The sequence below is a fragment of the Taudactylus pleione genome, unplaced genomic scaffold, assembly GCF_031769625.1.
Source record: "Taudactylus pleione unplaced genomic scaffold, aTauple2 ptg000040l, whole genome shotgun sequence".
In the NCBI taxonomy this organism is placed as follows: Eukaryota; Metazoa; Chordata; class Amphibia; order Anura; family Myobatrachidae; genus Taudactylus; species Taudactylus pleione.
In genome coordinates this window covers 23485108-23508963 of record NW_028284442.1, presented here as the reverse complement: position 1 = coordinate 23508963, position 23856 = coordinate 23485108, and the positions used below count along the sequence as shown (strand labels likewise).

The 23856-nt window shown below is 44.2% G+C and overlaps 1 protein-coding gene across 3 annotated transcripts in view; it reads left to right on the top strand.

The window, feature by feature from the left end:
* Window positions 1-23856, top strand: part of MYO1C (myosin IC) — a 167093-nt gene that overhangs the window by 36470 nt on the left and 106767 nt on the right. The gene's annotated exons all lie outside the window — the stretch shown is intronic.

Below are 23856 nucleotides of genomic sequence, written 5' to 3'. Positions count from 1 at the left end.
GATAAGAGGTGCAAGTGATGTCCACACTGAAGACTGACAGCTATGAGTGCGCTTTTGTGTGGGCAGTATATATATATGTGTGTGTGTGTATATATATATATATATATATATATATATATATATATTATATGAATTGTTTTTCAGCACTTGCGCCCGCAGCTTTCGTCTAAAGTGACGGGCGATATTCAACTGTTTGGGCCTCTGGGAGTGCTGCGGGCGCACATTATTTCTGCTTGCACCCTCTTGATGTGATGAGCAGAAATCCACACAAAGTTGGGCTTTTGGGCGCACAAACTGCTGTTAGGCTGCGTGACCAGTACTTTGCATGGGTTTAACCACTTTACGCGGCTAATCTCGGTGCATTTGGCTTGACGTGTGATAAGTAATGGGCGTCCGCTGCATTGCGCTCAGCGGCACAAATAATAGAATATCGCCCGTCATTTTAGATGGGAGCTGTGGTTGCTATTTTACAATTGAATTCCCCCCCCTTGAAGGTTGTGGGAGTGTTATAGGTCAGAGATATATCTATGGAGGTGTGTGCTATTTGCGATGTATGAAAGGGTGGTCTTGTTGATGCTTTTAGGTGACGGTGCGTAATATGATGTTGGAGGACACACGGAGCCGGTGTAGGTATTTGCAGCGTCGTGCAGCAGATGTGGACTAGAGAGGGGAAAGTTTGGGTGCATGGAGTAAGAATGAGGTAAGCTGAGTCTTAGTGAAATGAGGTGGGCCATAGAGCTGAGCTAAAGTACTGCCATCCGCATGCCATGCTCTTGTACTCTAACTGGTGGTAGGAATCACTCCAAGGCTGCACCGTATGCGATCTGCGGAAGTCATGGCTATATGTAGGTACAAAGTGGTGAAAGCCCTTTTCATTTACTGTTCTCTACAAATTTAGGACTCTGTTGATCTCTCTAGTTGCATCAGAGCTTTAAAGAAAAATAGCAGTCAATAGTTATTAATGATGAGACTGCAATGATAAAGGTGGCTTGGAGACGTCACTGAGAAAATGACAGACGTTTTTCTTGCAGTTTCCCCCCATTTATTACTGTTATCAGTGAGCACAGCATAAAGATCAATTCATCCATGAGCAACGCCACGCGAGAAACCGGTGTGGCTGGGTCCCTCTGTCTTTTATGATAGAAAAAAAATTGCGTGAAAAGATCACTGGATGAAAAAATGTAAATAACAATGAATTAGACCAATATGGATCACTTATACTCTTTATTGTATTTTTTTTTTTTTACTTTTGAGATATATATATATATATATATATATATATATATATATATATATATATTATAATTTAATTTATTTTTTTGCCAGGCGAGGCAGTTAAACATGTACTACATAACATGATTAGTGGCAATTTAGATGACACCATCTAGTACTATTTAAATGTCTGCACAGAGTTTACTGAAAGCCACCTAGCAACCCTTAGCTAATTTTCCTATTCTAGCCACGCACATTGCGACATGGCTGTAACCCTTTGTGTATGTGAAATGTGCATTACCATGTGAGTGGGTGATCTATTGATCTCCTAATTTATTTTATTTTTGGAGTTACTGTACTTTCTATACAGACCATGGCCATGGTCTTTGCTCTGTATAGAGAGTACATGGCCAGGGATGCGAGATGGACTTTCACAAATATATGGCATCTGGTAGTGAGACATCAATAAAAATAGCTGCTCTGACTTTCATGAAAAAGGAACATTGTATAGTTTACCCTCCTATAGGACAAGTCAAAGATATTTTGGGGAAGATGTTTCCTTTCTTTAACACTTTAGGGTAACATTTCTTATGGCTTATTTCACCCTGCATGTTAATAGGGGTTTAGTGTTTTATGTTTGCATCAGTAGAGCCTGTTGAACAGATAGCATGCATGTCAGACTATGGCTGGCTGAGCAAGCATGACATAAATTGTTATATACAATTCCCAAGTGTCCATTTAATAATTCATTTACTTTTCCCTTCGTATTTTAACTACAAGCAGAAAGTCTCCATTACTTATTCAGAGGCTGTTACTATTCATGTATATTTCTGTACACACTCTCTTTATTTCCTTATGCTATTATGTCAATCTTTCTCTAAACCTAAAATGTATTACTTTAAACCACTGCAGTACTACACCGATCCATTTTTGGAGAAACTTCACTACAGTTACCGGTTCAGAAAGTTCAGGCAACTTTTACATTGGGCACCGTTTGACAAATAAGTATTTTCAGACACCTCAACCTAATGAAGGGGCAATATTGCTCCCTGTAATGCGTATACTCCACCCTTCGCTGTCTATCCTGTACTATAATGTGTACTTCTTTTAAACATCTCAGTGGGATAGGTTGAAGTGATTGTGAAGCCTGGAGCAGATAAAATAAAAAAAATAAATACCTTAAAGGGGGACATTATTTATTTGGTTAGGATTGTGCCTCATTTAAGCATAATAGTAAAGAAATACAAACAAAAATACTCCTATTTTTATTATAGAGCTATAAAACAATGAAGCTAATGCAATGATTTTTAATTTATACCAAATATATATATATATATATTTGGTATAAATATATATCCGGGCCTCCCATTGCATGCTACACGCTGTTCCCACAGTGCCAACACATCCGGGCCTCTCAATGCATGTTGTTTCCACAGTGCCAACACATCCGGGCCTCTCATTGCATGCTACGCGCTGTTCCCACAGTGCCAACACGTCCGGGCGTCTCAATTTTTGCTACACGCTGTTCCCACAGTGCCAACACATCCGGGGCTCTCATTGCATGCTACACGCTGTTCCCACAGTGCCAACACATCCGGGCCTCACATTGCATGCTACGTACTGTTCCCACAGTGCCAACACATCCGGGCCTCTCAATGCATGTTGTTTCCACAGTGCCAACACATCCGGGCCTCTCATTGCATGCTACGCGCTGTTCCCACAGTGCCAACACCTCACACACATTAGCATAAACAATTGAATAGCTCCCATTAGTTCGCCACCTCACACACATTAGCATAAACAATTGAATAGCTCCCGTCCCTTTAGACACGAGCTGCGGGCAGTGTAATACATTTGAATCCCCCCTTTGTATTTTATGACATTTGCTGAATGGCAGTCTATGGCACCATGGGGACAGTATTGCGATATATAGAAGCTTTTATGGTAAATAAATTCTTTACATTTATTTATTTTTATATATATATAATTTATTCTCAAAGTGCTGGGTGCAATAGTGAAAGTGGGTCACCTTTCACGCATTTCAGCTCGCCATCCCTGGGGGGTGCGAGCTGAAATGCTGGCACCGGCAGCTTTTTGCGCCCGTCAGGAGCAACAATTGAATAGCTCCGCAGAGCGGGGGGGACGGACGAACGACAGCGGCCGGCAAAAACAATTGAATTGCGACCTTGATCTCTAATATCATATAAATGAGATCATAGGCATAGAGACAATAGCATTTGTGACACATGAGTCACATATGAAATAGTATGTCTGAATATCGTACGTCTATAATGTACCAAATGTCTATTTCCTATAATAAATTATACTGCTATTCAGTTACAAGGTTCCAGAATCATTCATAAGAATGTATATTGATACACTTCTAACACAAACTTTTACCAACATATTGCACCAGTTCCAATCAGATACACATAAGGCCGAATTCAATTCAGTGGGAGCTCCCACAGCTATTCAATTCAATGCGCTTTTAGCATTGTCGGCAATGGGTTAAGTCTGAGAGTGCCGGTTATCGCGACTTAACCTGGGTGTCAAGGCGCGGTAACCGGCATTCTCTGACAAAAGTGCCGGTCGCACGGCTGTTAGTGCTGCACTAAGCCGGCAAACAGCTGCGAGCCCGGCACTTTTGTTGGATTTCGCCTCGCATCCCCAGGGGGGTGCCAAACGCAGTCCTTTAGCCGCCCAAACAGTGCGGTGTATTGAATAGCTTCAGGAGCTCCCTCCCGCGGCTATTCAACATCGCACTGAATTGAATTCGGCCCATAGAGATTATTGCCTAAACATGTTATAATCCCATCCACTTTGGACATAAACATGCAAGGCACAATTAATATAATAAATCAGATTATTTCTCGGCAACAGATTAGCTGTTGTGTCAGTGTGCTAGAATAGATATCGTACAGTGCAATATGTCGAAGGTGCTTCTGCTGTCCTCCACCATACAAGTATCAGACGGGAGATGAGAGATCACCTGCAAACAGTACTCATAAAAAAATGTTAGAGGTTGTGGTGGTTAGGTGGTCCCTGATATTTTCTATATATATTCCTGAGACATTGCAGGAACACGCCTGCTTCCCAGAAAAGCTCACCATACACAGAAATGTTCCTGATATCGAAAATGTCTGGATCAAGTGTCTCAATGCCGACCACTGCATTCTTGCAGTAGGGGAACCCGGGGGAGCAGGATGCATGTTTTGCCTTATGGACTTGTTTACCTGTCAGTCTGGTGTCCTGTTTGCTGTTCTGCATAACTGGTCACCAGAAATGTTGCTGTGCATGGAACTCTGTAAGCTCTTAAGCACTATTCAACAAACACTGTAATTGTAATTTTATTTAAAAAAAAATATTCAGATGCTTTTTATTTTTTATCCATAACCTGTGCCCAGATTCTTACATATTCTGTCCATATGTGTTTGGTGCTTCATGCACTGGCCAGCACGCTTTTCATTTGAACGTATAGAAACATTTGCGGTAACAGGTGAAGAATGGCCCACATGCTGTCAGCGTGAAGACACGTTTACTACCATATAACTCTTTGCATGAAATGTGCCCAGATGTCTGTGTCAAAAGGTTACAAGGATTTAGCTGAAAAATATTTAGTTACTAGATTAGAACGCTCAGAAAATAAATTAACCAATAGTTCAAAAATTAAATTTTTTTTCCAATCCTCTCCATTAATTTAGGCATATTTTAATAACGTGAGCTCTTTATAGTGCTGGTCAAAGTGGTCCGACTGAAAATAAGGTGTAACCACCACTTTCTTGTCAATATCGCTTACAGTAAGAGCACTGCTGTAAATAACACTTCTAGGTTTCCCTCCCCCATATTATTTATGAAGAGCTATTCCATTAACATAACATCCCATTAGAGAGTCCCTCTAGACCTCCTACATAACAACTGCATGTGGAATGCCGCACGCTGGCTTCTGCTGCTGTGGATTGTGGGTTTGTACCGACTTGCCTTTTTATACACAAGGGTCCTCTTATTGGCCTCCTCTCTGTTCATTGTTCACAATCTGGAGACTGTTGTTTTTCTCAAATTAATTAGCTGTCATATTTTAAGAGCTCTAGATGGTATCAGCCTGTTAAATGGTTATCCAAGACTACAATCAGTTTGGAACAGTTTGCTCATAATATATATATAGATTTAGGTTTATGGCGGGCAAAATAACATGGAAGGGAGGGTTTTTAACAATACAATGCAAATGTGCAGTAACCCATGGCAACGATTCCTGTCTCTCGTAATGGGATGAAATAATATTCCCAGGAAATGTAGTCTTTGATCACTAGGAGCCAGTACCTCAATAACATCTCAGGCCTCACACCTCTCAAATTAAACAGTCCAAAGGAACTAACCTCAGATATTCAGGACTAGCTTCTTGTCTGTTTTCTTATGCCTGTGTGTAGGTTATTCCTAAACTTACCTTCCACCTCTTTACTCACAGCAAAAGTTTGTCCTTTTTGGGGGTTGACACCTCTTCCTCCACCCGAATTATAACTGAGTTACTGTAAAACAGGACACTATAGAAATTACGCCGATTGATTTCCTACCCAGTAATTGAATAGGAAAAACCTTGTGGTTGCGGGAAAAACCCTCTTCCGCGGGGTTATACAAATTTGGCCTGCAATTGATATCCCCCACCCCCCACCCGTCGCAGCAGGAGGGAGAGTTTAGCAAAGTGAGTGAATATGATTTGGGTTTACAGAATCCTCTGAATGATTGCAGCCAGTCTTATTGCTACACTGGATCTCTAACCTAACAAAACACTGGTATATTAGAAATTGAGGGGGATAGAGCATGTGTTAGTGGAAACGCTTTATTTTTTTATAACAGAAGTATAAAGTCTTGGGTAATGAATGCATTGTGTGTTTGTGTGTATGTGTGTGTGCCTGGCTAGGCCTATCCATTGTTAGGAATATATATTTTTGTGGGAAGTACAAATATTTTCCATATACTTGCGGATGAAAGACTAATGTTAAAATCCCAGGGCCCATTACCCCCCCACCTTCCCATTGTACCTAGAAGGGAGAACAAGACTCTGATCTTACAGCAAGGTTTTGTTGTTGCAGCTGAGCACTGTAGAGATTCCAGCTACCCCAGTCAGCCAGGCCAGGAAAGCAGCAAGTGTATGCCAAACATTTGGAGCCGAGCTGATAGCTCTGAAAGGAAGTGCACTGCAAGTTTCCTGCCGGCCTACACATTCTGTGGCATGACATAAATTGCAGAAAGCTCACATAATCCTGGAATAGTTGAACAGGTATAGCCTGTCAGCACTTTGTAGCCAACACCCAAACCACCCCCTCCCCCTCGTGTGTTTGTAATTTGTCATTGCAAGTTGAGTCTAATTACCATCAGTCATTTAATCTTTAGAATCGAGTATTCAAGTCTGCAGGTTATTAACCATTAGCTTATGAATAATTATATACATTAAACTTTATAGTTTAACAAGTTTAACTCCGGCTACAGATGATATCTTATCTGTATCCGTTTTGTTTCCTTACTTGTGGCTGTTATAGATACCGATGCTTAACCACGACAAGTGAAGTAAGTATGTAAATAAGTAGGACCCAGTTGGTTATGGTTGTCTAGAAGATGGTATTTATGTGATGTGCCCAGTCTTCTATATCAGTGATAGGTAACCTGATACACTTTGGGTGCTGCATTGGGTGATCCTCTAACCTCCAGTTAGGCTGCACATTACCCTTAATCTCAGTTCTTAGTTACCTATATACTCCCAATGAAAGAAAAACCTAACTTTAATAACATAGCAGCAGACCCAAAGGCATGATATGTCGTTCATGTAGACATTAATGAAATGTTGAAATACCATCCCTGGTGGCCTAGCGGTTCCCTGCTCCTGACGGCTGAAGTGGCTCCAGCGGCGTCTTCCAGGTTCCGGGAGTCATGTGACTGTCCCTTTCGGGTCAGACCTGTGATCCCCCAGCGTTCCGATAAGTATTCTTCTCATATCCCTATCCCTAACTCTCCCTCTAGTGCCTAACCCTGATCCCTTCCCCCCAGCCTAACCTTAACCTTCTCGCCCGCAGACATTCTGACCTACCTTCCCACATCCTTCAAGGGGGGAATTCAATTCTTTGCTCCCTCTTGCAGCTCCTATCTACTGATGGGCGATAAATAATTGTTTGTGCCATTAGACATGGGTGCAACGGGTACCCATTGCTTATCGCGCTTGTCACGGCCAAATGCGCCGGGTTTAGATGGGGAAAGCGGCTAAGCCCATGCAAAGTAATGGGCACGTGGCCCAGACAGCAGGTTGGGCACCAATAAGCCTGACTTTTTGCAGATTTCTGTTGGCCACCTCACACACATTAGCATAAACAATTGAATAGCTCCCGTCCCTTTAGACACGAGCTGCGGGCAGTGTAATACATTTGAATCCCCCCTTTGTATTTTATGACATTTGCTGAATGGCAGTCTATGGCACCATGGGGACAGTATTGCGATATATAGAAGCTTTTATAGTAAATAAATTCTTTACATTTATTTATTTTTATATATGTGAACCGCTACATTAACTGAATTCTGTTATATCATTGGTACAAACATACCATTAATTTAGTATTCCAAGAATAGGATTTGGGATGAGGGATGGACTTTCACAGATATATGGCAGCATGCAGTAAGCTATTCAAGTACAATTCTTCTGTCCTTTCAAAGAAAGGCAATGTTCTACAACAGGGATAGGCAATGTATGATACTCCAGCTGCTGTAGAACTAAACATCCTAGCATGCCCTGCCTCCATTTTAGCATGTCCTAACAGCAATACTGTGGCAGGGTATGCTGAGATTTGTAGTTCTACCGCAGCCGGCATGGTACACGTTGCCTACCCATGGTCCTTACACTACATCAGTCCCCCCACATATCTTGATTTATTACAAAGCAAAAATGGACTGGTAGCACTGACATTTCAGTTACTGCACAGTCTAGCTCCACTATACATGGCAGTGTGACTTCTAGACTAGAGGATCCTGCCGGTTTTGTATCCTACTACTTTGGCTGTCAGCGTGTCTCGAATGCCAAAATAATTCTATGCAGAGAATGAGTAGACAGATTTCAGCATGTACTGTATTCTGCTAGTAAGGAATGTGCTCAGAACTGTTATTTATTTTTTATGAATTTAATTACTGTTGTTCTGTTCAGGAATATTATTCTTTTTTTTTTAATGGGTGATGAAATAAAAATTAGTTGAAAGACTATTTCCCCCCCCACCTTTGGACATACTTTCAGAACCAGATTGCAAACAGTTTATGCTTGACCTGGCCTTATATAGTAATTTCCCATGATTAGATACCATCCCCTGGAATTGTGTTCATGGAGGAGGGAGGAAATCCTGTTTCCTCCAACATTGGAGCAGGAACTAGCGTTCTCCATTAGGGCATCTCTGCTATAACCCTTCTGTTGCCAGATGAGCCTGCATTGCATTTGGACATGGGCAGTGAAAACATTCGAGGTCACAAGCAGTGTATTTTAGTGCAATACTTTAAACTGCAGGGTATAGCTCTCCAGTGTTTTTCAAGCAACATGTTAACCAGATGACTTGCATTAGAGCAGAGTTGTCTAATTGTGGATCTAATGGCAAGGGGCATTCTTCCAAGGATATATTTTTTTTTTTTTGTGGCTTCAGCTTCCGTAACAACCTCCACACGATCCGTATGAATACTGTTTACATATTGTCATATCTACTACATTGCATTTTACAGTGTTTGTCTATATTGCTTAATGTTTATTTTGTTGAGTTACATAGTATACTGTATATTTGGGCACTGGAAGCAGCTGCAGGATGAACTAAATTTGACTCCCTGACCCTCTGTAGATGCTTTGGATTCTACTTCTGCCAGGAGTCCATAAATGGAAAATTGATCATTATTCGAGTGCCACTTGCAAATTGGGTGCTCGGCAACTGTCAGTACCAGAGGTTATGGACATGAATGACCTACTTCCAAACACTCGGGTCACTGATTGCTGGCCTTCCCAATCAGAATCCTCAGCAGAACTCAGCTGGGCTCATCCTCAGGCTAGAGATGACCTATCTCCTCTCTCAGGTATTGCCACTTACCTCCAGCACTGATGACTTTTGCAGAGATTCACTTATCAGCCAACTAATATAAAAGCCTGCTCAGTGCATTTCTCCAGTACCTGAGTTTCAATTGTGTTTTTATAGATGCTCTTGCTTCAGAACTATGCTTTCCAGTATAGTTTTCTTCCAATGTTGTTTCAAATTGGTTGTTCAGTCTCCTCGGCAGTCACATGCATATCTGCATTTCAATTGGCGGTGTTTCCAGTCCTTCTACCAGCTAAGTACTCTATTGCTTTCACGGTGGGAACCAACTACACAGTGCCTGAGTCCTTACTGAGTAAAGTCCATATCCTCTTGTGGGGATTCCTGGGGAAGTCCGGTGGGTGTCTTAGACTCTGCGCCGGTGTACTCTGATATACTCGGTCTGGTTTTAAATCCGGGGTTATTGCATCTACTCTGTGTATCTCATTGCACACTATGCACTGTTCCCACAGTCCCAACACATCCGGGCCTCTCAATGCATGTAGCACGCTGTTCCCACAGTGCCAACACATCCAGGCCTCTCATTGCACGCTACATACTGTTCCCACAGTGCCAACACATCCGGGCCTCTCATTGCATGCTACACGCTGTTTCCACAGTGCCAACACATCCGGGCCTCCCATTGCATGCTACGTACTGTTCCCACAGTGCCAACACATCCGGGCCTCTCAATGCATGTTGTTTCCACAGTGAGAACACATCCGAGCCTCTCATTGCACGCTACGCGCTGTTCCCACAGTGCCAACACATCCGGGCCTCTCAATGCATGCTACACGCTGTTCCCACAGTGCAAGAACATATGTGCCTCCCATTGCATGCTACACGCTGTTCCCACAGTGCCAACACATCCGGGCCTCCCATTGCATGCTACACGCTGTTCCCACAATGCCAACACATCCGGGCCTCTCAATGCATGTTGTTTCCACAGTGCCAACACATCCGGGCCTCCCATTGCATGCTACACGCTGTTCCCACAGTGCCGACACATCCGGGCCTCTCATTGCATGCTACGCGCTGTTCCCACAGTGCCAACACGTCCGGGCCTCTCAATTTTTGCTACACGCTGTTCCCACAGTGCCAACACATCCGGGCCTCTCATTGCATGCTACGCGCTGTTCCCACAGTGCCAACACGTCCGGGCCTCTCAATTTTTGCTACACGCTGTTCCCACAGTGCCAACACATCCGGGCCTCTCATTGCATGCTACACGCTGTTCCCACAGTGCCAACACATCCGGGCCTCCCATTGCATGCTACACGCTGTTCCCACAGTGCCAACACATCCGGGCCTCTCAATGCATGTTGTTTCCACAGTGCCAACACATTCGAGCCTCTCATTGCATGCTACGCGCTGTTCCCACAGTGCCAACACGTCCGGGCCTCGCAATTTTTGCTACACGCTGTTCCCACAGTGCCAACACATCCGGGCCTCTCATTGCATGCTACACGCTGTTCCCACAGTGCCAACACATCCGGGCCTCCCATTGCATGCTACACACTGTTCCCACAGTGCCAACACATCCGGGCCTCTCAATGCATGTTGTTTCCACAGTGCCAACACATCCGAGCCTCTCATTGCACGCTACGCGCTGTTCCAACAGTGCCAACACGTCCGGGCCTCTCAATTTTTGCTACACGCTGTTCCCACAGTGCCAACACATCCGGGCCTCTCATTGCATGCTACACGCTGTTCCCACAGTGCCAACACATCCGGGCCTCTCATTGCATGCTACGCGCTGTTCCCACAGTACCAACACGTCCGGGCCTCTCAATTTTTGCTACACGCTGTTCCCACAGTGCCAACACGTCCGGGCCTCTCAATTTTTGCTACACGCTGTTCCCACAGTGCAAGAACATCTGTGCCTCCCATTGCATGCTACACGCTGTTCCCACAGTGCCAACACATCCGGGCCTCCCATTGCATGCTACACGCTGTTCCCACAGTGCCAACACATCCGGGCCTCTCAATGCATGTTGTTTCCACAGTGCCAACACATCCGGGCCTCTCATTGCATGCTACGCGCTGTTCCCACAGTGCCAACACGTCTGGGCCTCTCAATTTTTGCTACACGCTGTTCCCACAGTGCCAACACATCCGGGCCTCCCATTGCTTGCTACACGCTGTTCCCACAGTGCCAACACATCCGGGCCTCCCATTGCATGCTACACGCTGTTCCCACAGTGCCAACACATCCGGGCCTCTCAATGCATGTTGTTTCCACAGTGCCAACACATCCGGGCCTCTCATTGCATGCTACGCGCTGTTCCCACAGTGCCAACACGTCCGGGCGTCTCAATTTTTGCTACACGCTGTTCCCACAGTGCCAACACATCCGGGGCTCTCATTGCATGCTACACGCTGTTCCCACAGTGCCAACACATCCGGGCCTCACATTGCATGCTACGTACTGTTCCCACAGTGCCAACACATCCGGGCCTCTCAATGCATGTTGTTTCCACAGTGCCAACACATCCGGGCCTCTCATTGCATGCTACGCGCTGTTCCCACAGTGCCAACACGTCCGGGCGTCTCAATTTTTGCTACACGCTGTTCCCACAGTGCCAACACATCCGGGGCTCTCATTGCATGCTACACGCTGTTCCCACAGTGCCAACACATCCGGGCCTCCCATTGCATGCTACGTACTGTTCCCACAGTGCCAACACATCCGGGCCTCTCAATGCATGTTGTTTCCACAGTGCCAACACATCCGAGCCTCTCATTGCATGCTACACGCTGTTCCCACAGTGCCAATACATCCGGGCCTCCCATTGCATGCTACGCGCTGTTCCCACAGTGCCAACACATCCGGGCCTCTCAATGCATGCTACACGCTGTTCCCACAGTGCCAACACATCCGGGCCTCTCAATGCATGCTACACGCTGTTCCCACAGTGCAAGATCATCTGTGCCTCTCTTTACACGGATGTTTTTGCACTGTGGGAACATCGCATATCATGCAATGAGATGCCTGGATGTGTTGCCACTGTGAGCCTTGCCACAATGCCAACACTTCCTGCACCTTTTTGCCCGCTATTCGCTCTACAAACAGTGCCAACATAGTTTGGTAACATGCAATACACTATACAGATACCACTTGGGAGTATTGCAGCTATACCTTTTTCGGTGTGTTCCCCCGTATAAGCAATATCCCAAAGCTTCACAGCAACGCTATCCACCTGTCGTTCCAGTTTCCTTAGCCTAAAAATATGAAGTCCATCAGCACCAAGATCAAAGCTATACAGCACCTTGCTGGGGATCCTAACTACCCATCCCCCGCCTGACTCGCTGATTGCTGGCTTTGGTGACTATAAAGACAAACAGGTACCCGGCGCTAACAGTAGTGTATATGGATAAAGTGTCAAAATGTGCTGCACACCTATATGAGAGGCTTCGGCAAGCTTCTTACAAAGAAAGATAGAACCAAAAATGTATAAGGTGGCGCTAAAGGACACAAAGTATTCAGATAATAAAATATCCTATTATAAAATCACAATATCACAATAATAAAATACAATCTAAAATGATATAGGACATAAACATATAAAAGAGGAAAGAAGGTCCTCTATGACTCAAATAGTGTACTAAATTGGCATAATATCCTATGTAATTAGACACTAATGTGTCCACATTCTGATAATTGTGTACAAGACACTTATGTGCCTGTGACATAAGTAAAGGGCCGGGTGGCTTGTCCGTTAAAGGGTGCTGTAACCCCCAAAGTGCACGCCAAAAAAATTAAAAAATTCTTTTTTTTTCTGTCTTTGTGAATTGTGTGGGCTGTAGCCGCACCTGCATCCTCAAAGCAGCAGCGACAAGCGTGCGTCTGTTAAAGGATTACATCGGTGACAGCATCCAAGTAGGCATGTCAGACAGTCCGTACCTGTACTGGCAGGAAAAAAAGGCAATTTGGAGGCCCCTGTACAAACTGGCTCTATTTTACCTGAGTTGCCGGCCCTCCAGTGTGTACTCCGAAAGAGTGTTTAGTGCAGCCGGGAACCCTTTTTAGCGAAAGGCGTAGGAGGTTGCTTCCACAAAATGTGGAGATGATGATGTTCATAAAAATGAATGATCAACTCTTCCAGGGAGACCAGCCTCCAGAACGTACAGAGGGACCTGTGGTGGTGAATTCCAGCGGGGACGAATTAATACTCTGTGAGGATGTACACAACACTGAAGAGGGTGAGGAATCGGTGGATGAGGACAACATCTTGCCTCCATAGAGCCAGTTTGTGCAGGGCCAGATTAATTGCCAGCTTGTTTTGTGGGGGCCCAAACGAATCAATCATTTCAGCCACAGTCGTGTGGCAGACCCTGGCGCTGAAATGATTGGTTTGTTAAAGTGTGCATGTCCTGTTTATACAACATAAGGATGGGTGGGAGGGCCCAAGGACAATTCCATCTTGCACCTCTTTTTTTTTTTTTTTTCTTTGCATTATGTACTGTTTGCGGCCTAGTTTTTCAAACTGCGATCCTGTCTGCCACTGCAGTGTCACTCCTAGATGGACCACGTGTTTGTGCCGCCCACTCGTGTCGCTTAGCATAGTCATCCAGCTACCTCGGTGCAACCTTTTGGACATAAAAACACTAGTGTGAGGTGTTCAGAATAGATTGGAAATTAAGGTTATTGAGGTTAATAATAGCATAGGAGCAGAAAAATCAACACATTCTGTGATTTTAGCTGTTTTTATGCTTTTTTTTTAAAAAAATACAGATTCAAAACACAAAACCCAGAACCCAAAATATGGAAGGGTGGTTTTGGAAAAACCAATCCAGATCCAAAACACGAAGAAAGATCCAAAACCAAAACACGAAAAGTGGCTGGTGCACACCCCTACAATATACCACATAAAAAACTACAATACAATGTTGCAGTAGTGCTAATGCACAGATATTTGAAGTTCCAATAAAGTGGATTTAAGAATGCATATGCGCAACTGCATATATATCCGGTATATCAATGGAATTCCATAAGCTCACAGTCCTGGGGAAAATATATACAAAACAAAAATGTATGTGTGTGTGTGTGTGTGTGTGTGTGTATGTATATGTATATATATATATATATATATATATATATATATATATATATATTGGTAAGAGGCACCTCTTTTATAGCTGATGTTGAGAAAGTAGGTGTGCTACTATATCCGTATAGTCTGCTGAGCAGACACGTTAATAGCTATTAGGTATTGGTCCCAATGTACTCCAGCAATGTGCCAAGTCATATGCACTGTATATTCAGCGCTGGCTCTGTGCTGCGGAGCACAATCATCTCCAGTAATATGCCAACGTCTGTAGTGGGTGTTCTGGTAAAGTCCGTGGCAGAGTTTACTCACAGTCACTGGTGGGACGAAGGCACAATAACCAGCGCATCGTCTGTTTCCACTCCTAGCCGCAGGGACGCGCCGTCTCAAATGCAGCCGTGCATGGCAGATAGTTCCCAGGTGGAATATGGCACGAGCTGAGACAGTCCCAATAGAGTAGCACCTCTGCGTCCTTGGAGTAAATACCCAGCTTATGGCACAAAGTAAATGGTTTCCCAAGTATGTAGAGTAGCTTGATAACAGGCTCCTTTTGTATCTTTCAACGCTTTTCTCCTCACTAGGAGGCTTTTTCAAAAAGGCAGACCCTACAGCAGTTCCCGGCTCCCCCCCCCCCCCCCCCCCCCCAAGTGTTGCCTTCTCAACTAGCTCAAGCAAGGTAAGCAATTTTGGGCACAGGGTGCAATTACTCATACCCTATACCCTCAAACATTCCATCGTTCAAAAACCATGGGCATTAATATAGTGTTGGTTCCACTTTTTTGGGGAAGGCTTTCTACTATATTTTGAACATGGCTGCATGTGTTGACAACCATTCAGGCACAAGGGCATTAGTGAGGTTGGGCACTGATGTTCAAAGTCAGAGTTCCAATTCACCCTAAATAGTGTTCATTCTAGCACCCTGCACATGTCACAACCTGCAGTTCCACTTTCCTTCCTGGGGTGTTGCTCTCTGCTCTGGTACTTCTAGCACACTCAGCTGATGCAACTAGCTTCTGATATACAGACCTGAGTGTGCTAGGAGCACCAGAGCAGATAGTGACACCATAGGCAGGAAGGAGGAACTGCTTGGAAGACTACTAAAGATATTTAATGTGGTTGAGGTAATTTGAAACATTGGAAACCATTTTTTTATGGATATTGCTTTGTGTATGTGGGCATTGTCATGCTTAAACAGGAAAGGGCCCTCACCAAAATAAAAGTAAATGATTTTCTGTAAGCTGTAGATTTCCCTTCACTAGAACGAAGGGGCCCTGGCCAAATCCTGAAAAACACCCAAGACTATTATTATTCATCCACCAAACTTTAAAGTTGGCAGAACGCATTTGGGCCGGAAGTGCTCTCATGGCATCCACAAAACCTAGATTTGTTGGTCAGACTGCCAGATGGTGATATGTGATTAATCACTCTAGAGAATGCGCCTTCAATGTTCTAGAGTATAATGCCCACCAACGTCTGTCATAGCTTATGGTGATCTGAGGTTTATGTGCAGCTGCTCAGCCATGGAAACCCAATCCATGAAGCTCCTGATAAACACTTCTTGTGCTGATATTGCTGCCAGAGGCAACTCTGTAGTTAGTATTGCAACCGAGGAGAGGAGATTTTTACACGTGATGTGCTTCTGTGGACCTCTGGCTAGACTGCTGAGTTGTAATGACAACATTGGTGTTAACTGAGGCAACTCTAGCAAGGCAGAAATTCAATGGACTGACTTGTTGGAAATGTGGCATCCCATGACCGTGCCACACTGAAAGTCCCTTGAGCTCTGCAGTAATGCTGGGTACAAACTGGCCAATATATCGTGCCCCCGCTGGCCAGTGTGTACAGACGATATGTCTGTGAACGACGTCATGGCTGTGCTGCACAGCCGATGAACAGATATGTCTACAGACACAAGTGTGTACGGACAATCAGCCAATCGCCCGTACAAACACAGCTGCAGCCGCGGGGAGGGGGGCAGCACATGCCCCCTACCCAGCCCCAGGCGGCCTGATCTGCTGCAGCATGCAGATAATGGTCATTCAGTGTGCATGCACGACCATCATCTGCAGATATATTGCTATAGTGTGTACCCAGCTTAAGACCCATTCTACTGCTTATGTTTGTCTATGGAGCTTGCATGGCTGTATGCTTGATTTCTGCACCTGTTAGCAATGGGTGTGGCTGAAATTGCCAAACACTGTAAATAGAAAGTGTGTCCACTTACCTTTTTTAGCCACATTACGCGCTGTAATTGTGACTATGGAGAAACTTTGTTTTTCTAACATTCATTCTATGTATGTCACAAATGTTTTTCAATATTTCTCTATAAGGGGATGATGCATCAAGCTGCGTAAAGAGTGGAGAAAGGGAGCTGATTGGAGAAATGGATCAGTTTCCCATAACAACCACTCTTTTCACTTCTCGATACATCAACCCCTAAGCTTTGTATAGCTTATGCTAGATTGGGAGCATCATGCTAGATTGGAAGCATCTTTGTGATGCTTCCAATCTAGCATAAGCATTATACAAAAATGTTTCTGTAAAATCTTTGCTCTGCTGTTTGAGATCAAATTAATTTCCAAACAACAGTGTTGGAATGGGATGCAGTTTATTTACCGGCGTCCGGAATGTCGTACGTCGGAAGCCCGACTTTGTACTAAAGATGGACGGCTAAATACCGACACCTATCTTTAGCCAGACACCGAAATCCCGACGCCCGGCATCCCAAATGAAGGTAAGTGGGGACTGTTAGCTGTTACCCGCGGGGGGTTAAGTTTAGCCACCCCCCCCATTGTTAGGGTTAGGCTAGGGGAAGGGGGGGTTAGGGTTAGGCACCACTAAGAAAGGTTTTGGGGGGGGGGGGGGTGAGAGGCGAGGATTAGGGTAATTACCAGCCCCAGTCGGGATCCTGACTGTTCGGGCTTCCAGCGTTGGTATTTAGTCCGCGGCCGCCGGCAATACATCCAGCGGCATTGCATACCGATTTCGATCTAATTGCCCACACTTTTAAAGATTTGTTCTATTTGGACATGATCCAGGCAGTTTGTTCCATGGCACAAGCACCCGGAACCCTTCCAGCTTCTCTGAGGCATGTTGGTGTAGTTGCAAGGTGCCTGCAGACACAGGCTGGTGGCTGTCATGTTATTTTCAGTGGATTTGCCAGTGCTTGACTGTAGTCTAATTTAATCTTGTGCATCATACTACTTTTGAGGCCACATGTTCTGCGATAGGTGGTTATCTCTGGATGTAGAACCATTATTACCAGCCATTTAGGTGATCCTTTGCATCAAGTAATGCAGTTGGCGTGTCAGAGGATGGCATGCATCAATCATCGCGTTTCGTGTGCGATTCATCCTGCCGATCATTGCATGCATACCGGTGTTTAGTAACGCTGTATGCATGATGATTTAAACAAAGGACAGATTTTCTGGTAAGAGCTGTCCTTTGCGGTGTGGGGACTTCCGGGTCTATGATGCCTATTGGGACCAAGCTTCGGAAAGTTTCGCTTGGTGCACGCAGGAAATGCGGTTTGAACGCGTTTATCTGCATAGTGCATCCCGCCCCGGGTATGAAATGTCCTGTGATAGAAGCTGCATAGCAAATGGAACGTTTTGTATTTGCATAGGGGTTGTCACTGAATGCCCTTTCGTATTGGATAAACCTGTATTTTGAGTTCATTAATATTATTTTAATATCTTGAAATGATTTTTAATGTTAGCAATATATTATATTTATGGTCAGTGCATTGTGCTCCAAACTATTCGTCATGTTCTATGTGAATTTATCGACAATGGGCCAGACTTGAAGCAGATCTTTGCACTCCTAGCTCTCTGCTATAGCTGCAGACTGGTCTGCATTCACTTTTTCCAATGCAAACATATTTTCCCCATAAAAGGCAGTGGAGGTGCCGAGGAGAGCGGGCGGAGCAAAGGGAGAAAGTGACTGCTTCCAGAGTTCACAGCTGGCTGCTTCATACTGCTGGCCTGCATGCATATTCATCAGCACAAATGCCCTGCATCAGTAGTAAAGGTGGCTTGGATCTATTTCCATATGTGCAGATTAAGCACACCCTTTCAGTGTCTATTATAATTATTCCTACGTTTATTATGTCCTATATAGTATCATGTTTCTATGTGTCAGTATCCCTGTAGCATTTGTCTGAGTTGTACCACATAAGGCCTGGCTGTGCAGCTTGTATATAATACTGAAAATGTGCAATAGAATGGTGTGCGTCTTTCATCAGGGTTTTGAGTCTATGGGAGTGATTTCGTCAGGAGGGGTAGGAAGTTCCTGGAGTTATTCGATTGACCGTGCTGTTGGGGTGACTAAGGGGCCGATGCAATTCAGTGGGAGTTGAATAGCGCTGGGAAGGTGGTCCTGTAGCTATTCGATTCAGCGCGCTGTTTAGTCCGACACTTACAAGTTAGATCGGAGATTGCCGGCTCTTGCAAATTAACCTGGGTGTTTAGTCGCGACAATCCACATTCTCTGACTAAAGGCTGTTTTAGTCAGATTTCTCCTCACACCCTCAGGAGGGTGCAAGCAGAAATCATTTAGGGGGCGATTTAATTCAGCGGCAGTCGAAAAGCGCCGGTAGAGAGCTCCTGGAGCTATTCAATTGACTGCGCTGTTATGCCGACTAAATGATTTCTTCTCGCACCCTCCTGAGAGTGCGAGCAGAAATCCGACTAAAGTGCCGACCTCGAGGCTGTTTTCTGGCCTTGCGCGGCACTAACAGCCTCGCACCGAGAACTTTAGTCGGAGAATGCTCCCCGGTGCTATTCCACTCCCGCTGAATGGAATGGGCCCGATGTACATTGAGTGGGCATTAGGTGCATCTGTTCACTGTCTGTAACCCACCTGGTACATCTCCCCCCTTAGTAGTCTATCATTTTCTGTAGGCCCCCTCTATTGATGGTTTGGGCAACCAATGGTTGCATAATGTTTGGGTAACGTTTTTTTTTTTACGCTTACAAGGTATTAGGAAGAAATTATTTGAAAATGTAGTAAAGTCCATATTTCAGATGTATATTGGACTTTATTATAACCTATTTTTCAAGAGATGAAAGAAAACTAATGAAATTATAAAATGCCCCATTCGCTTGCTGTAGACAACTGGCATACATTAATAATAAAAATAATAATAAACTATTTTACAGGAGTATAGTATCAGTAGTATGCCATAGATAATGGGTAGGCAATATTTTTTCTTTGGGTGCCAGATATTCAACATTACACACCCCAAATATTTCCAGAGTGCCACCTCCATTATAATCATCTTGTATATAAAATTAATTTGTCTTTGTTTTAATTGTTTGTCTGTCCAGTTCTGCATTCTGACACCCCTGCACTGATTGGGAGGAAACCAACGCGAGGTGGTCCAGTTGGATTCTGGCCAGGTTTTAGGGGGATTAGGGTCCCGGTCGGACCTCCTGTTGGTGTATGCTGGGCAGAACTTTGAACCGGGGAGCCTGTTATGGGCCTTCCACTGGATGTATATGGACGAAAACTTCACAGAGTGGTAACATTGGATCCCAGAAGACATACTAGGAGGTTTAGGTCCCAGTCGGACTTCATACGCTGGGCAAAACTTTGATCTGGGGAGTCTGTTCTGGGCCTTATACTGGATGGATTTGGATGAAAACTTGAGAGGTGTGGCAATTGGTCTGTGATGCCTAATGAAGTCGTTGGGGTCCTGGTCGGACCTCACGGTGGAGTGTGCCGGTCAGAACTTTGACCCAGGGAGCCCGTTCTGGGCCTTACACTGGATGGATTTGGAGGACATCACATAATAAAACTTAATAACTTGAAGATTTAAACCTGGGCGATGCCGGGTACTTCAGCTAATATTTAAATATTTAGTGTTCACTCTAGCTCCGGCGGCAGGCAGGGCGCCGGAGCTAGAGAAGGCAATTACGCACATGCAGAAGGCTAATATTGTTAATGGCTTCTCTATTTTTCCTCTTTAGAAGTTAGTTTGCTAAGGTTAGGTTGATAATGTGTAGTCTGGCGATGGAAGCATGCTTCGGTTGTACTGCTAATCGTTTGTGAGCAGGACTAACTGTGGCAGGGGCCACTCACCAGAGGCCAAGGTTTTGCTGGGTATGCAGACAGCAACATTTGGGTACTCCTGCTTGGGGTGAGCTAGCCTCTTCTGTGAGGGAAAGAGATGGAGCAGGATGGATGTAGCACGTCATAGTTGCCTACTTCCCTTGGCACATACCTACAGTGTCCTGTTCTTTATCATGCACTTTCTGGGCAGGTACTACCAGCTGGGTCTTTCCTGGTTGAAACTGGTTGGTCATATGAATAATGCCTGGTGTCTATAATTTGTCCAGTTGAAAGGTAATCAATGTGTCTGTAGCAAAAATGCAGCCCAAACACTTGACTTGATAATGCTCTGTGTACCACGTTCTAGGAGACGCAACAGCTGTCTATCTACCTGTATCAGCAAGTGCTGAGTTAGTATTGCAGATTTTGATTGTGATAAATTTAGTGTAACATTGATTCTGTTTCTAGAATCGGTTCATCAGCTCCACCTCATGTGTCATATTACTGAATAAGATTTTGTAACACTTCATTGAACTATACACCCATGGACATTGCAGTCAGAATGTCAACATACCCTTACTGTGTAACTGTCCTACAAAAGAGATCCTTGCAAGTAGCTAAATAAAGCATTTCAAAATCTACTACAAAAATTGTTTTTTCATTTCTTGTTTTCTTCAATAAGTTGTCATCCCACGGAAATATTTTTAATTGTTTAAAGTGCCTTTTGTAGCAGGAAAATGGAGTTTCCCTACCAGATACCTTCACTGTTACTTTAGTCATCTTAATTGAAATCCTGGTTATTATCGGGTTGGATAATGGTATCCCTGCAATTGGGATGCCGCCGGTCAGAATACAGACAGCGGCATCCCAACAGTCAGAATCCCGAGAACCTTAGGTAAGTAAGCTAACACTAACCCTCCCTCCCTGGTGCCTAACCCTAACATCCCCCCTTAGTGCCTAAACCTAACTCTCCCCTAAACCCCCAATACTTACCTTCGGGATGTCGGTTGTCGGGATTCTGGCGCCGGGGGCCTGACGCTGTCGGGTTTCCGGCGCCCGGTTTTCGACCGTCGGCATCCCGCATGCCGGGATGCTGACCACATCCCTTACTGTCTATGCAGGCATTGCGTCTTTGACAGTTTACAGTAAGGGTTCATGGTGGCATCAGATGGGATGGCTGCTGCTCCTATCCTGGTGATATAGGTATGAGACCTTGGCTTAGGCCTGGTCAAAGTTATCCAAAAACTCCAATTGCAGAAGTTAAATGGCATCAATTTTGTATATAAAATGTATGGTGCTAATTGTATGTTGATTAAAGGTTGACTTTAAGCAAAATATAGTAGTCCAAAAGACTAGCAAAATTTACCCTGCTAGTGTCCAACATTCGATCAGCACCGCACATACAAATATCAATATGGTGCTGCAGTTGGTGCCTCTAATTTTATACCAGTAACTCCACAAACTAGCTTGTGCTCCTGCTATATAGCAGTACCTCTGCATGATAGCCAGTACTTCTCACACTATACCTGTAACATTGCCTCTACCATTATTGACTCCACATACCAGATGGAGACCCATGCCTCTACTCCCCAGGGTTTCCGCCAGTGTTCCCACAAAGCACCAGTGATTCCAATACCAATCCGTTTTCCCACATACACATTCTCACTGCATACCTGATGGGGGTCAGTAGGGTGACAGTAGGCATTGCTTATTGTGTCCTGATTTGTAATCTACCCAAGCTGCCCATTGATAGGTGGTCAATTCAGTAGACCACACACTTGTAGGATACCAGAACTTGAGGCCATCACATGAGAACTGGACTGTTGTCCAGTATGCAGTTTTCTTTTCCTATTACAATCCTGGTGAACAATGGAAACACTTGGGGAATACATAAGGGACAGGCACTATATAATATGTACGGTTTCACAAACCTGACCAGTCCTCTTTAACGCACTCGAAAGTTTTCAGGTTTACAAGTACACCTCTTGAATCTAAATATACTGTGCCAAATGTATATCCTACGTCTCAAATGGTTTTGTATGAAACTATATAAAGGTTTAGTCCCTCTCACAGCTTAGTTTGGCAATAATCCTTTACCTGGATAACAAACATGAGCATTCTGCCTGTCACTACCATAACACCGGGCACATTTTAGAGGTTTCTTGCAGATCACCTCTGTACGTGGATGTAGGCTGACCTTATATTCATGTGAGTGTAGCATACTCATTCACTAGGAAGCGGTACAACACAAATATTTCAGTGTCCTAGCAAATTGATACTACATACTGTTCCAGCCCACAAAATGGTTGTGTAGAAAATTTAATAGATTGCTAAATGTTCAAGATGGGCTAATGGTGCATGCACACGGGACGATTAAAATGCACAATATGAATGATAACGATATCGATCATATCGTTATCATTCATATCGTGCATTTTTTGGTCCCTTCCAACCCACTAACGACCTGCGATGTGTGGGTACGTATGGACGAAAACTGTATCGTCAATCACCTGTGCACGACCAGGTCACTGTAGGGACCAGCGATCGTTAATCACGAGTCGTTGGCCGTCGGTGGTGGTGTGCTGGATGATCGATATTGATCATCCAGCTCTCCGGGAAGGTGCAGGACGATCAGTCAGCGATATCATTATCGCTGACTGATCGTACCGTGTGTACGCACCATAATACTACTCATTATTACCGCAGGCGAGCGGTCATTAGACCATTCATTATAAATAAATTACAAGAATAAACAAGCACATCCTAAATCAAAATATATGTACTGAAATAGAAATTGTTCTAAAAACATGGAATATTTGGCAATTTATATAATTCTGTAAAAATTCTTTATAAATTCTTTGATATAAAAAAAAACCAAAACCATTTAAGATATAAACCAGTTGTAATATCCAGGTGCTAATAAATAGCTGTTAGTAACATACTCTGTAAGAGTGAGCCTGCATGCTTAAATAGAGCCTATATCCCTTTCATGATGCCTATAGTGACCGGCTTACAATAGTGCAAGAAAGGACAACATTTAACAACTAGGATTGCTTGAACAGTGATCCCTTTGAATGCTTAGTTATAGTAATGTATGGTGTGTTTTATACAGATGTGCGGCTGAGTCTGTACATGTAGTGCCCCGATGCATCGGGCGCAGCTCTTTTTCACGCCAAGTTCCGTTGTATATAGATGCAGACTCAGGCCCGTATTCAATTTGAAGTGTTAAGTCCGGATCCGCCGATGACGTCATTATCGCCTGTTTTGGTTTTACCCCGTATTCAATTTGAAAGACTTTCCGCCTAGGCGGAAAGTCAATGCAATGTAATAGGCGGTAAAGTATCGCCTATGAATGGCAGGTGGAAAAAAGTGCAAAATTGGGGTTTTGGGGTGCAATGTTTCGGGAACCCCCGTGCAGCCTTCAGACAGTCCCCCAAAAGTAATCTGTGTAAAAAAAAACAAAAAAA